At 51.1% G+C, this 12,156-nt stretch overlaps 1 long non-coding RNA gene across 3 annotated transcripts; it reads left to right on the top strand.

The window, feature by feature from the left end:
* Window positions 1-2,315: 2,315 nt before the first annotated feature.
* LOC129639533 (uncharacterized) lies at window positions 2,316-9,480 on the top strand. Of its 3 annotated transcripts, none has more exons than XR_008708455.1 (3): window positions 2,316-2,464; window positions 6,008-6,082; window positions 8,877-9,480. It is a non-coding gene; the product is annotated as an uncharacterized LOC129639533 (long non-coding RNA). The 3 variants fall into 3 exon arrangements; XR_008708456.1 differs by lacking the exon at window positions 8,877-9,480 and adding an exon at window positions 6,618-6,860; XR_008708457.1 differs by lacking the exons at window positions 2,316-2,464; window positions 8,877-9,480 and adding exons at window positions 4,123-4,250; window positions 6,618-6,860.
* The last annotated feature ends 2,676 nt before the right edge of the window (window positions 9,481-12,156 follow it).

The following is a 12,156-nucleotide window of genomic DNA, read 5'->3' on the forward strand; positions in this document are numbered from 1 at the left end:
AGTGATGTCAGCCTCCTCAGCAGGGGGAAATCAAATGTTGTCTTTCTTCTTTTCCCTTCTAGAAATACTTCCCTGTATTGTTTGATTTCCCATCCATTTGGCGAGATGGGCTCTTGGCATATCTCACCTGCTGTGCCATGTGGCCCCCGGGCGTCCCGGGTCACCAGGTGAGGGGAGAGATGCAGAACGACCCCCCAGAAACATGTCGGCTTTGGATTGCAGGCAAGATCTTTGTGCCTGGAGCCTGTATTTTTCTCCATCTCTCTCTCTTGGCCTCTCCTTTACCCAGGTTGTCATTAAGAGAGCAAGAAAAGGCCAAAACCCCTGCAAATCTGACCTCATGAGGTAGAGCTAAGTGTCCCCATCAGAGGAGGGAGATGGAGCAGAAGCAGAGGACGGGAGACAAATGATCCCTGTCTCCCTGTGATGAAATCGAGTTAGCGCTGGCCACATTAATGCCCACTTAGAGTGCGGAAGGGACCGCGACCGGGTCAGGGCCGGGCTGGGAGGGTGGGGGGATGCCCCCCCCCAACTGTGGCCTCATAGCTCTTAGCATCCCTTAGTCTCCTTTGCAACCTGGGCCCAGTGGTCCCCTTTCAATGCACTGTCTGGCCCCGATTTGCACATTTGCAGGCGGGGGAGCAGGTCCGAGCGTGGGTGAAGTGCTAGCTTTGCATCCTGTCCTTCCTCAGGTGGGTAGCCTCCTGCCTGGGGCTCCCTGTGTGCCGCCCCCTTGTCAGATTTCCAGATTTGGGGAGAAATCTGGGAGGGGGGAGGGGAAGGGCCATAGGTGGGATGGGGGTGGTGGGGAGTGGTGCTTAGGGGACTGAGCTGCCAGCATTAGCCTCAGAACAGCTTCTGGAGAGGTGGGGGCCCCGCCAGGGATGGGGGAGGGGAGGGGGGCCCTTCTGTGTGGTATTTGCACATTGGTGGGGAGCGTGCTGCTTCCAGGCTTCGAGCAATAACAAGGCACATTTGCTACTGCAGGTTCATTAACGAGGCCGGCGGGAGCGAGGATTGGCTTGTCCACTGTGTTAACTGGACTGGAGGAAAAAAGGAAAAGTCAGAAAACAGAGAGCAGCATTTGGGTTTGTGTTCAACTTTCACGACTCCTCTGGACCCGTGCCGACCTCTGCCTTGGCTGCCACTGGGGGTGTGGGGTGCAGGGGGAGGAGAGGAGTTGGCAGGGGTTGAGGGGTCTGTTGCTTATTCTCTGCATCCCCCTGTCTTCTATTTTTTTCTTTCAAATTAACGCATGTGTGCTAAGTCACTTTAGTCGTGTCCGACTCTTTGTGACCACAGGGACCCTAGCCTGCCAGGCTCCTCTGTCCATGGGATTCTCCAGGCCAGAATGCTGGAGTGGGTTGCCATTTCCTACACCATTTGAATTAATGCTGGGCACCATTTTTGGTGCTCTTGGGTCACAATTGGACGTTTTTTGCCCAAGTGATGACTACAAGACATTCTTTTTCTGCAGTACAGACAGCTTTCCCAGGGTTCTGCTGGCCCTGACGTGGGGCGTGAGGTGTCTGCCCCGCCTGCCCACTCAAGAGGAGGGAACACTTGAGAATCCTTGAGTGTGGAAAGTCAGGAAACTGGGAGCCCCTGGGATGCACCATCTTGCTCCCATTCCTGCTCTTTCTCAAGGCTCTCACCTGCCTTAATTGGGTTCCCTGCTCTGGGTGGCCATCCTACACGGGGGCGTGTAGACAAAGATGCCCCTGGGTCTGTGGGATACGCGGTGGTCCCCAGGAGTCCTTGGACCATTGTGGTTCCAGTGGCCCTTGCCCTGAGGCCTGTTGTCTTCCTTCCTACCCTCCAAGGCGGTGTGCCTTTGCAGCCAGCACTCATGTTTGCTGGGCAAACGCACAGTGAAAACAGTCCAGTGCCGGAGGCTTGCAGCCTGGTAGCTGCCCCTGACCTCCACCCTGGGCTGGTGGGAAAGAGCATCGTAGGGAGGTGGGCGTTATTTGGGGCCCGCGGGCTTCTCCCTCTGTACCAGGGGTAAGGGTCAGGCCAGCTGGGGAACTGGGGGTCATTCCACACCATGACCTGTCAGGAGATCAGCAGTCCTGGCGAGAGGTTGCTTGGGGAAGCTAGATGATATTATCGACCAAATTGGGGTTTGGGGATTATCTATGGATTTCATTTATCTGTGTTTTCCAGGTCTCTCTTGTTGTAGGTAATTAAGAGCTGATTGCTGGTAATTAAGAGTTGTTGAGAGAGCCAGCAGGATCCAAAAAGGAGACTCACACGTTTTTGTCTGAAAGACTCCTGGTATCTTGCCCCTCCCCCTCTGCCTTCCCCCACCTGGTGGCTGTGCCCCCATGGGGGCATGGACCCCCAGAGAGCAAGTCCCAGCTTGTCAAGCAGATTCTACCTTCTGACTTCATTCCCTGCTGTGGTTTCCAAGCCTTGAGAGAAGACATGCAGGGGGGTGAAGTTCCAAAGTCCTGACCCTCAGGTGTGCTTTAACCTATTTCTCCCAAACTGCAGGCTTAGCTGGGCTCTTGAGCCCCTGTTTCTGCTGGTGGCGGGGAGCTTGAACTTGGCAAGTCCAGGCACAACTCATTTGGGTTGAGATCATGGTCACTTTGGGGCCGAGTCTCCTTACCTTTTCTGCCCTGGTCTGAGTTGCAGGGTTGGGTTGGGGAAGGGTGGGTTGGGGAGGGAGGGAGGGAGTTCTTTGTGGTCCACGTGCTACCCTGCTTCCTGCTCCCCCTCCCTCCCCTGGGCTCACTGACCTTGGACAAGTTGTGTTTGTCCTTCCTAGGCTAGAACACAGAGCCTGATGCCCTTGGCAGCCTTGGTTCCAGGGGCCTGGCATGCAGTTTCCTTACATGCCCTGGGGTGTGCGGGGGAGGCTTCAGTTAACCCTTAGGGGTACTGTGGGTGCATGGGTGCTCTTGGCTGTTCCCCCCACTGTGCTGGAGTGTGCAGGGCCTGCACCAACCTCGGGACCACTGCCAAGGCCCCTCATGTACTCACGGCCCCTTTACCTCTGCATGCGTGTGTGCTCACTCAGTCCTGTCTGACCCTTTGTGACCCCAGGCACTGTAGCCCACCAGGCTCCTCTGTGCATGGGATTCTCTAGGGTGTGCAATTGTCCCGACGGGCTGCTGTGGAGCAAGGCCCGGGCCCCTCTCTCCTCTCCACGCTGGTCAACCTCTCTGGGCTTTCCGTGCCTCTCCCGTCTCTGTACCGTAAGAGCCTCAGGCCTGTCCCAGGCTTCAATTGACCTGGAGACCTTTCTACCAGTTAACCAACCTCTCAAACTGGTGGAAACTTTATTCCCTTTCCCTGTGGCAGGAAAGCTGCTCTTATGCCTCCCTGTTCTCCATGTTATGCTATAGAATGAACATTAAATCCCAGGCATCTAAGAAGGTAGGTTTTCAGAATTCCAGAACACTCATTTTTGTCCCGAGCCCTGGGTGCTTGCATCGGGAATTCATGGCTCTCGAGAGCAGCTGATCTGCTACAGATTTACGGAAGTCTTCCTGAAACCCCGAAGCTCTTCCTTCCCAGCAGACTAAGATTCATTGAGCCTTTCTGACATGGCCCTCGCTTTGCATGGGTCATCTAGTGTAATCCTCACAACTGCTCTGTGAGGATTGCCAGTTTGCATATGAGGAAACTGAGACTGAGGGGTTAAAGAAGTTGCTAGGATTTTTTTGTTTGTTTGTTTCTGGTGCCCAGACTCACTTCCCGGCAGCCTGACCTCCATTTCCAGCTGTGGCTGCGGCCAACAGTTCCATGAGGGCTTCTACTCAACTCACCCTGACAGCCTCTCACCCAAAGTGCGAACCTTGCATCTGTGCCTTGTGTTTTCTGCCAGGGGCTTCTCTGTTGCTGCAGATACTGGGGGAGCCTGCTTGTCAGGCAAGCGTGCTCATCCAGGAAGGAGGCTGGCTTGCTCATATGTCTGGCATATGATTCTGGCTGTCAGCTGAGTTGGGACTGTTGGCCAAAAATCTACATGTGACCTCTCCAGGTGGCTTGGGCTTCCTCACAGCATGGCGACTGAGTTCCAAGAGTAAGGGTCCCAAAAGAGAGAGAGACAGGTGGAAGTTGTTTGCATTTTATGAAATAGCATGGAGTCACATAGCATCACTTACACCCACCCAGGTTCAAAAAGACACCACCTCTTGGGAGTGGCAAGATTCTGGAAGAACCTATGGGACTGGAAATATTGCTGTGATGTATTTGAAAAATACAATTGATCATAACAGAAGTGTCCAGGGAATAAGTGGGTAAGACATTGCTCAAACATGTTAAAAATCAGATTTCAGGGAACCAGTCCAAGGAACACCCAGGGTCCAGACATGATATAAGGGCTGTCCACCTGCCTTGATCTGAGAGATGCCAAGAAGACATTCATTCCAGGTGTCGGAACACAGGAGACACCCTCTTCTGGGCTAGTCTTTGCTGTGATCCAGGAAGTCATTAGAGCTGGCATTGCAAATGTTCTGGAAAGTGTACTCTCAGAGGGTCTGCAATGCAAGACCAAGACAAACTGCACCAACCCAGTGGAACAAGCGTTCCGACCACGCAAGCGCCAGCTTCTGGGCACACAAGGGACAGGAGCCTTCCCCCAGGGCTCAGATTGGGGCCTTTCCCACCGAAGGTGACATCTGAGCTGGGTGGTGACTGACAAGTAGGTGTTGCCGGAACAGAAAGGGGAGATGAGGCAGACATCTCTGCAGAGAGGACAGCTTGCGCAAAGGCACGAAGTGGGGAGGAATGTGGTGAGGTGACTGGAGCACGTGGGTGGAAGTGGTGAGGGAAGGGGAGGAGAGGGTGGATGGAGGCTGGGACCACATCCGCCAGGCCGGCCAAAGAGATGGGATCGATGAAGGGATTGATTTTTCTCTTTCCTCTGTCCAGGGCATCAGAACATTCCTGGTTTCCTTGGGAAGAATAGGAGCTAGGTGGGTGTGGGAAGAGAGACCGAGGAAGCCGCTGGGGGGAGAAGGAGGAGGAGGAAAACCTGAAAGGGAGGGAGAGGGAGAGGGCAAGAAGCAGAAGAGAAAATGAAGGGAAAGAAGAAAGAGAAGGAGGAGGAGAGGAACAGAGACAAATCCTAAGACAAAGGACTTTTTCATAATGTGATCTTCAGCCACGCTGGGCCCCTCGGCCACATGTGAGAGCCTTTGCTTTGGAGACCTTCCCTTTTCCGTTAAGCCTTCCGTTGATAGGCACTTACTGTTTGCACTCTACTTCCTTAGCTTTCTTTTGTGTGTTTTCTCATTTTAACAAATCAATATGGGGACATAGCAGAAGTGAACTTACGGGACAGGGGAGTATTTGAGCTCTGATGGCCTGATCGTCCCTGCCACACACCCCCTAACTTCCCTCCCTTTGAGAGCTTGCTCCGTGCCAGGAACCCGACATAGCAGTTTGTACTCTCTGTTCATCAGGGTCAAGTTGGGCTGAGGGTCACCGAAAAACCCCACTTGACAGCAGCATGTTCAGAACAGAGTTCGATTTCTCTCTCCGGTTTAAGAAGTTCAGGTTTAGGCAGTCCCAGCAGCTCCGGCATTGGTGAGACCCAGGCCCCTTGACCTTGTTGCTTTGCCAAGTATGGCTTCTACGGTGGTTGAAAACCATGTCCGAACATTCTTCAGTGGTCCTTCCAACGGGGTGGAGTTTAAGTCCCCTCTCTTTGTATATGGGCCAGACTCTTCTTTAAAAAAAATATTATATATACGTGTATATATATACACACACACACACACACACACACACACATATATATATATATATATATACTTTGGCTGCACCAGGTCTTAGTTGCAGCATGTGGGATCTAGTTCCCTGACCAGGGATTGAACCTGGGGTCCCTGCATTGGGAGCACAGAATCTTAGCTACTGAACTATGAGGGAAGATCCTAGGCCAGACTCTTCTAATGAATTAAATGAGGCAGAAGGGACAATGAGGGATTTCTGAGGTGAGGTCACAAAAGGAGATATGCCTTCCATCTGTTTCTTTCTCTGCCCCTTCTCACAGGTCTTTGGAGCCTTGAGCTGCCATGTAAGAAGCTCGGTTATTCTGAAGCCACCGTGTTGGAGACTGATGCATGAGGTGTGTGTGTGTGCGTGTGTGTGTGTGCGCGCGTGCGTGAGCGCTCAGTCATGTCTGACTCTTTGTGACCCCATGGACTGTAGCCTTCCAGGCGCCTCTGTCCATGGGATTCTCCAGGCAAGAATACTGGAGTGGGTTGCCGTGCCCTCCTCCAGGGGATCTTCCTGACCCAGGGATTGAACCCAGGTCTCCTGCATTGCAAGGAGTTGATTTAACTCCAGCCACCATGTGCCCACAAACACACAAAAGAGCAGGAACCACTGAACTGAGGCCAGTCAACTTCCGGACCATGAGAAAACAAAACAAGACCATCAAATGATGTTCTTTTAAGCCACTAGGCTTTGGGGTGATTTGTTACATTGCAGTAAACAACTGGTTCAGCTCTTTTTCCTAAAGTCACTTCATGGCCCAAGATGGCTTCTGGAGCTTAACATTCGTTGACTGAAATGCCAACTGGTCTGAAAATCCAAGGCATCTGATTGCTATGCAGATGGCCATAAGCACTTGTCTGTCACAAATGTCTGTTCTGTTCCAGGGACCACATATTTCTGCCCGTATTGGAGCTTTCCCAGCCCCACCGTTCCACTTGAGGACAGCCTTTCTGAGGGCAGAGAGCTCTTTGAAGCATGGGATGGGGCCCCCCGAGGTCCTGGGGACATGGACCTGCCTGCTGCCCACATTGGCAGCTGCTCCCCATCTCTGCACCAGCTTCTTGCTCAGAGTCTCCAGGTGGTATGGCACATGTGGTTGATACAGAGCCACTCAATTTCCTGCCTCACCTCCCCTCTGGCCTCCTGGCTTGCAACCGAATCTTCCTGTTTGGGGGCTGAGGGTGCTGCGGCTTCGCACTGGCTTTCTCCAGCCCCTCCCTCTCCCCCCAGGGACAAGGTTTGGGGGGCAGGGCAGGAGGAACAGTGGCCTTTGTCCCTGCAGTGACAGAGGCCCTTGACTGAGACCTAGGCTCTCACCCAGGCTCTGCCACTCACTTGCCACTAGACTCAGCAAATCCCTTTAATTCTGGTCCCAGTTTCCTCATCTACAGAGTCTTCACATGTTGTGATTCTGTAGTATTGGGTTGGGGCTTCCCAGGTGGCTTCTCTCGAGTAGTCGAGAACCGGTCTGCCAATGCAGGAGACTTAAGAGACGTGGGTTCGATCCCGGGGTCAGGAAGATCCCCTGGAGGAGGGCATGGCAATCCACTCCAGTGTTCTTGCCTGGAGAATCCCATGGGTGGAGGAGCCTGATGGGCTACAGTCCATGGGGTCGCAAAGAGTCGAATATGACAGAAGTGACTTAGCATGCATGCAGTACTGGGTTGCCCAAAAAGTTCATTCTGGGTTTCCCATACCATCTTACGAAAAAACCTGAATGAACTTTTTGGCCAACCCAATATTTATTGCGTGTCTTTGTTATCATGGGCTTAAGCTCTTTGGAGGATCTGAGGAAATTGTATCAGTTAGTGATCTTTCCATTATAAACTCAGCTCAAACCAATGTTAGCAAAAGGACAAATTTATGGCTTTATGTTCCAGAATGATCCAGGGGTACCCTACTTCAGGTATGGCTTGATCTAGGGCTTAAATATCACCCTAGCACCCATTATTTGCTTTGTTTCCTCTGGATAAGCTTCAGTGGCTCCATATAGTGTTTGTGCCCTGCCCTGTCCCACCCAAATCCCTGGATCATCTAGCATCCTGCCACACCCCATCTCCCCCACCTTTGTTGCAGCTGTGTACTCTAAGCCTGGCATTCTCCCTCAACCAAACCCAGCCTAGGAGAGAGACCCAGCATTCCCAGCCAAAGTCCTGATGTTCACTCTGATTGGACCAATGCGGTCATGTATGTCCTCTGATTAAACCAATCAGGCTGATCCCTGGAGCTGGGGGTACAGCCAGTCCCAACTCTCCAAACTGTCTGGCTGGGAAAGAGAGGAAAAAGATACTGGCAGTGTGTGTGTTGCGGGAGAGGGGGTGCTTTGGGATTGTTGTTCAGTCACTCAGTCATGTCCGACTTTTTTTAACCCCATGGACTGCAGCATTCCAGGCTTTCCTGTCCTTCACTATCTCCTGGAGTTTGCTCAAACTCATGTCCATGGACTCGGTGATGCCATCCAACCATCTTTTCCTCTGTCGCCCCCTTCTCCTCCTGCCCTCAGTCTTTCCCAGCATCAGGGTATCCTCAAAGGTCTTACTTAAGAAAGCAGATTTATATTCAGGTCACAGAGCTGAACCCTAATGACCCTTCCCACACTGAGGTGATGTTTGGCAAAAGGAAACCTCCATGTGAACTTGGCAGTCAGGGAAGGCTTCTTGAAAGAGGCAGGACTTGGCTGCTGAGGAGAATTTGCATAGGAAGGAGCCTGAGGAATGGGCAGACAAGGACCCCTTTGTGTAGATAGGGTCCACAGCTCTGCAGCTCCTCCCAACCCAGCAACTACATTGATTGGAGTGGGAACAGGTCGTGATTATGGAAGCAAGAGAGAAATTCTGTCCTGGTGTCATGGGTAAATTGCATCTCCCCCAAAATTCATATGTCGAAGCCCTTCCTCCCAGTGTATCTTAGAATGTGACTATTTGAAGATAGGGTCTTTTGGAAGGTAATTAAGTTAAAAGGTGGTCACGTGGGTGGGCCCTAATCCAATGTGATGGGTGTCCTTGTAAGAAGAGATTAGGACCCAGACCCACACAGAGGGAAGATGGTATGAAGACACAGGGAGAAGACAGCCGTCTCCAAGCCAAGGAGAGAGGACTCAGAATGAAACCAACCCTGCTGATACGTTAATCTCTGACTTCCAGCCTCCACAACTGTGAGACAGTAAAACTCGGTTGCTGAAACCACCCAGCCTGTGGTTCTTCGTTACGACAGCCTGAGCCGACTAATATCACTGGTTTCAAATACTACTGGGAGCCCCACCTCTCCTGGCTCCTTCCTGGGGGCCTGGCTTCCTTGCCTGGAGCCTTGCTCTCAGTTTGCTGCCCTCCTGGGGTCTTTCTCCTACCCCCTTCACTCCACAGCTGACACCCTTGCTGCAGGGGCTTCGCCAGTCAAGCCTTCCTAGTCACGGTTATTCTGAGCTTCCTTTTGGTCACCTGCTCTGAACTGTCCTTAATGTTAAATGCTTGCCCTGTCCCTACTATGCATACTTTTGCAGAAGATGAAGCCAGATTCAGCTGTTTTCTGAAACGGGAGATGGAATTTTCCCCGATGTAGAAATAATGGTGCCCAATTCTTGTGGGAGGTGGATGGGGCTGGCGCTGGCACCGCTGGCCTTTCTTTCTCTCAGAAATAGCCCCACAATGGCCTCATTTTCTAAAACTTGCAACTCAGCGAGTACTTAGCCTTTAGCAAGAAGAATCCACTTTGCTAAAGTTGAAATGGGAGAGAACCGTTTGTCAATGTAGGCAGCTGCTCAAGCAGTTCGTCCACCGGTCTCAGGATTAAGACATTCTACTTCCAAGGACTCTGGTCAAAGACAGCACTGCACCCATAGATTTGGGCTTCCCCCTGGTCCTGGAAAAAAGCAGGGGGCAGGGCTTAGAAGGGTAGATGCTATGGGCAACAGCCTGGGCCCTAGTGGAAAGAGTAGCTAAGTTCAGCCTGGTGCAAACAGGTCTTAGACTCAACCCAATAGATGGTCACCCTTGCAAGCACTGACCATCTCCCCCCAAAGATCTTGCACTAAAATCCAACAAAACAGGCCTGGCCTGCGTTTTGCCCATCCTGGGGAGAAGCTGGAAGGATCTCTGAGCACTTACTTTTTATCGGAGTGATAAAGCTATACAAGTCAGCCTATTTGTGGGGGCGGGGGCGGGGGGTGGAAAAGGGCGGTGAGGGTTGGCAGGCAGGGTGACTGTTAGTTGCTCTCTGTGCAATGGGAACCGGAAAGATAATCTTTCTGGAGTATTTAGGGCTCCAATTAGAATCTTTCTTCTCTGACAAAGGGTTTCCTTCCATTGTTGTGTGGTCTTGCTCCCCTCCCCCTTCAACCTTGGCTCCTGGGAGGGGATAGAACTGGTGGGGGTATATGTCAAGGGTCCAAGGGCTCGAGGGGGTGGCCCCGGTGGGCGGTTCCCTGGGATTGGCAGCCATCATGGGGGTGGGGAGGGCTGCCTGGCCTCTGAGAGGCATCCTTGAAATTTGAGGTCTCCTACCGTTTTTAGCAGAGTGCAGAGCCCATGCCCCAGCTCAGGACCCGGAGTCCAGGCTCCCTACAGTTATTGTGCTTCCTTGACCCTCCTCCCCACCTCCGTCATTCTCTCTTCAATCCGCCCCCACACACAAGAACTGGCTGCCCTGGTCCTGCCACTTCCTGGTTTACAGCAGTCTGAGGAGGGGAGAGCAGCTGACTGCCACAGAAATAAGTCTCCTGGCAAATTAGCTGCAGGATTTGAAATCCATTTTTATTCTACCCATTATTAATTATTGTTATTTCTGCTGTTCATTACCAGCTCGTTTCCTTGATCAATTCCCGGAACAAAGGCTCATCAAAGCATTTCCCTCCCCACAGGGGCCCACAGAGCTACCACCACTGGGCCCCAGCCCCAAGCACCCCCGCCCAGGGCTGGAGATGGGGAACACTTCCGCGGCCCCCAGCAAGGTCTCGTCCCTGCTGGCTTCAAAGGTGGAGCTGAACTGGGTCAGGTGCTCCCACTCCCAACTCCTCAGGCTCTGTCTTCTCCCCACCCCCACATTCAGAGCCACCAAGCTAAGAAACCTATTCTTACTTCTACTCCTGTACTTTGGAAACAATTAAGATTTAAAATATATTCGGTAAAGTCCACCAATCTTAAATGTACAGGTCTATGGCTTTTTATATAAGTATAGATTCATGATCACCCAGATCAAAGCACAGGACATAGATGCGGGTGAGGGGTAAGTTAGGACTTTGGGATTTATAGATACACCCTTCTATATACAAAATAGATAAACAACAAGATCCTACTGTATAGCACAGGGAACTCAATATCTTGTAATAACCTATAATGGAAAATAATTCGAAAAACGATATATATTGTATGTATAACAGATTCACTTTACTATATACCTGAAACTAATATAACATTGTGAATCAACTATACCGGTCTCGGGATTAAGACATTCTACTTCCAAGGACTCTGGTCAAAGACAGCACTGCACCCATAGATTTATTTATTTATATAAATAAAGATACAGGACATTATCAGTACTCGCCCAGAAGTTCCTTATGCCGCTGGCAGCTGACATTTTGACCGAAAGGTAACTATTTTGTTTTCTAACAATACAGACTTGTTTGAGAACTCCCATTAACTAGAATCATGCAATACATATTCATACAGGTCTGGCTCCTCCTACTCAACATCGCCCAGGACATCCATCCATTCGTCCATCCATCCATCCATCCATATGGTCACAGGGAGCAGTCATTTGTTCTTTTTCCAATGCTGTGTCATGTCCCTTTGTATGATTACATCATGGTCAGTTTATCTATTCTCCTCTTGATGGGCATTTGGATAATTTCCAGTTTGAGGCTGTGCTGAATAAAACTGCCCCGTGCATTTGCAGGGCTAGCGGAACATAAGCACTTGTTTCTCTTGGGTATATGCCTTAAAATGAAATTGCTGGGTCATAGGATATGCAATGAAACCATGCTTGATTTTTAGAGTAAGCCAAAAGACGGCAATGCTTAGACTGAAAGTCTAAAACTTAAATGATGACATTTCAGGCACCTTGTGGGTGGGGAGATATTTTGCTCATGTGAGTGGGGGATTGTTACAAATATGGCCCCCAATGGATCATACCTGCCAGTAGCCACATCCGTAGGTAGGCCTCTCTCACATTGACTTTAGGTTTAGCCACATGAGTTATTTTGGCCAATGGGACATGAACAAGCATAATACAAGTGCTTGGGCATTGAGGCCTATCTACTTGACCTGTTGCCTTCACCATATGAAGAAGCCTTGGTCTAGCTTCCTTGAGATGAGAAGACTACAGAGAGAATGATTCAGGTTTGAGGGGCTGGGGGAAAAAAAAGAAGAAAATTTTAAAAAGTGGGGCTTCCCTGGCAGTTCAGTGGTTACGACTCTGCACTTACCCCAC

This window comes from Bubalus kerabau, chromosome X (assembly GCF_029407905.1).
Source record: "Bubalus kerabau isolate K-KA32 ecotype Philippines breed swamp buffalo chromosome X, PCC_UOA_SB_1v2, whole genome shotgun sequence".
NCBI lineage: Eukaryota > Metazoa > Chordata > Mammalia > Artiodactyla > Bovidae > Bubalus > Bubalus kerabau.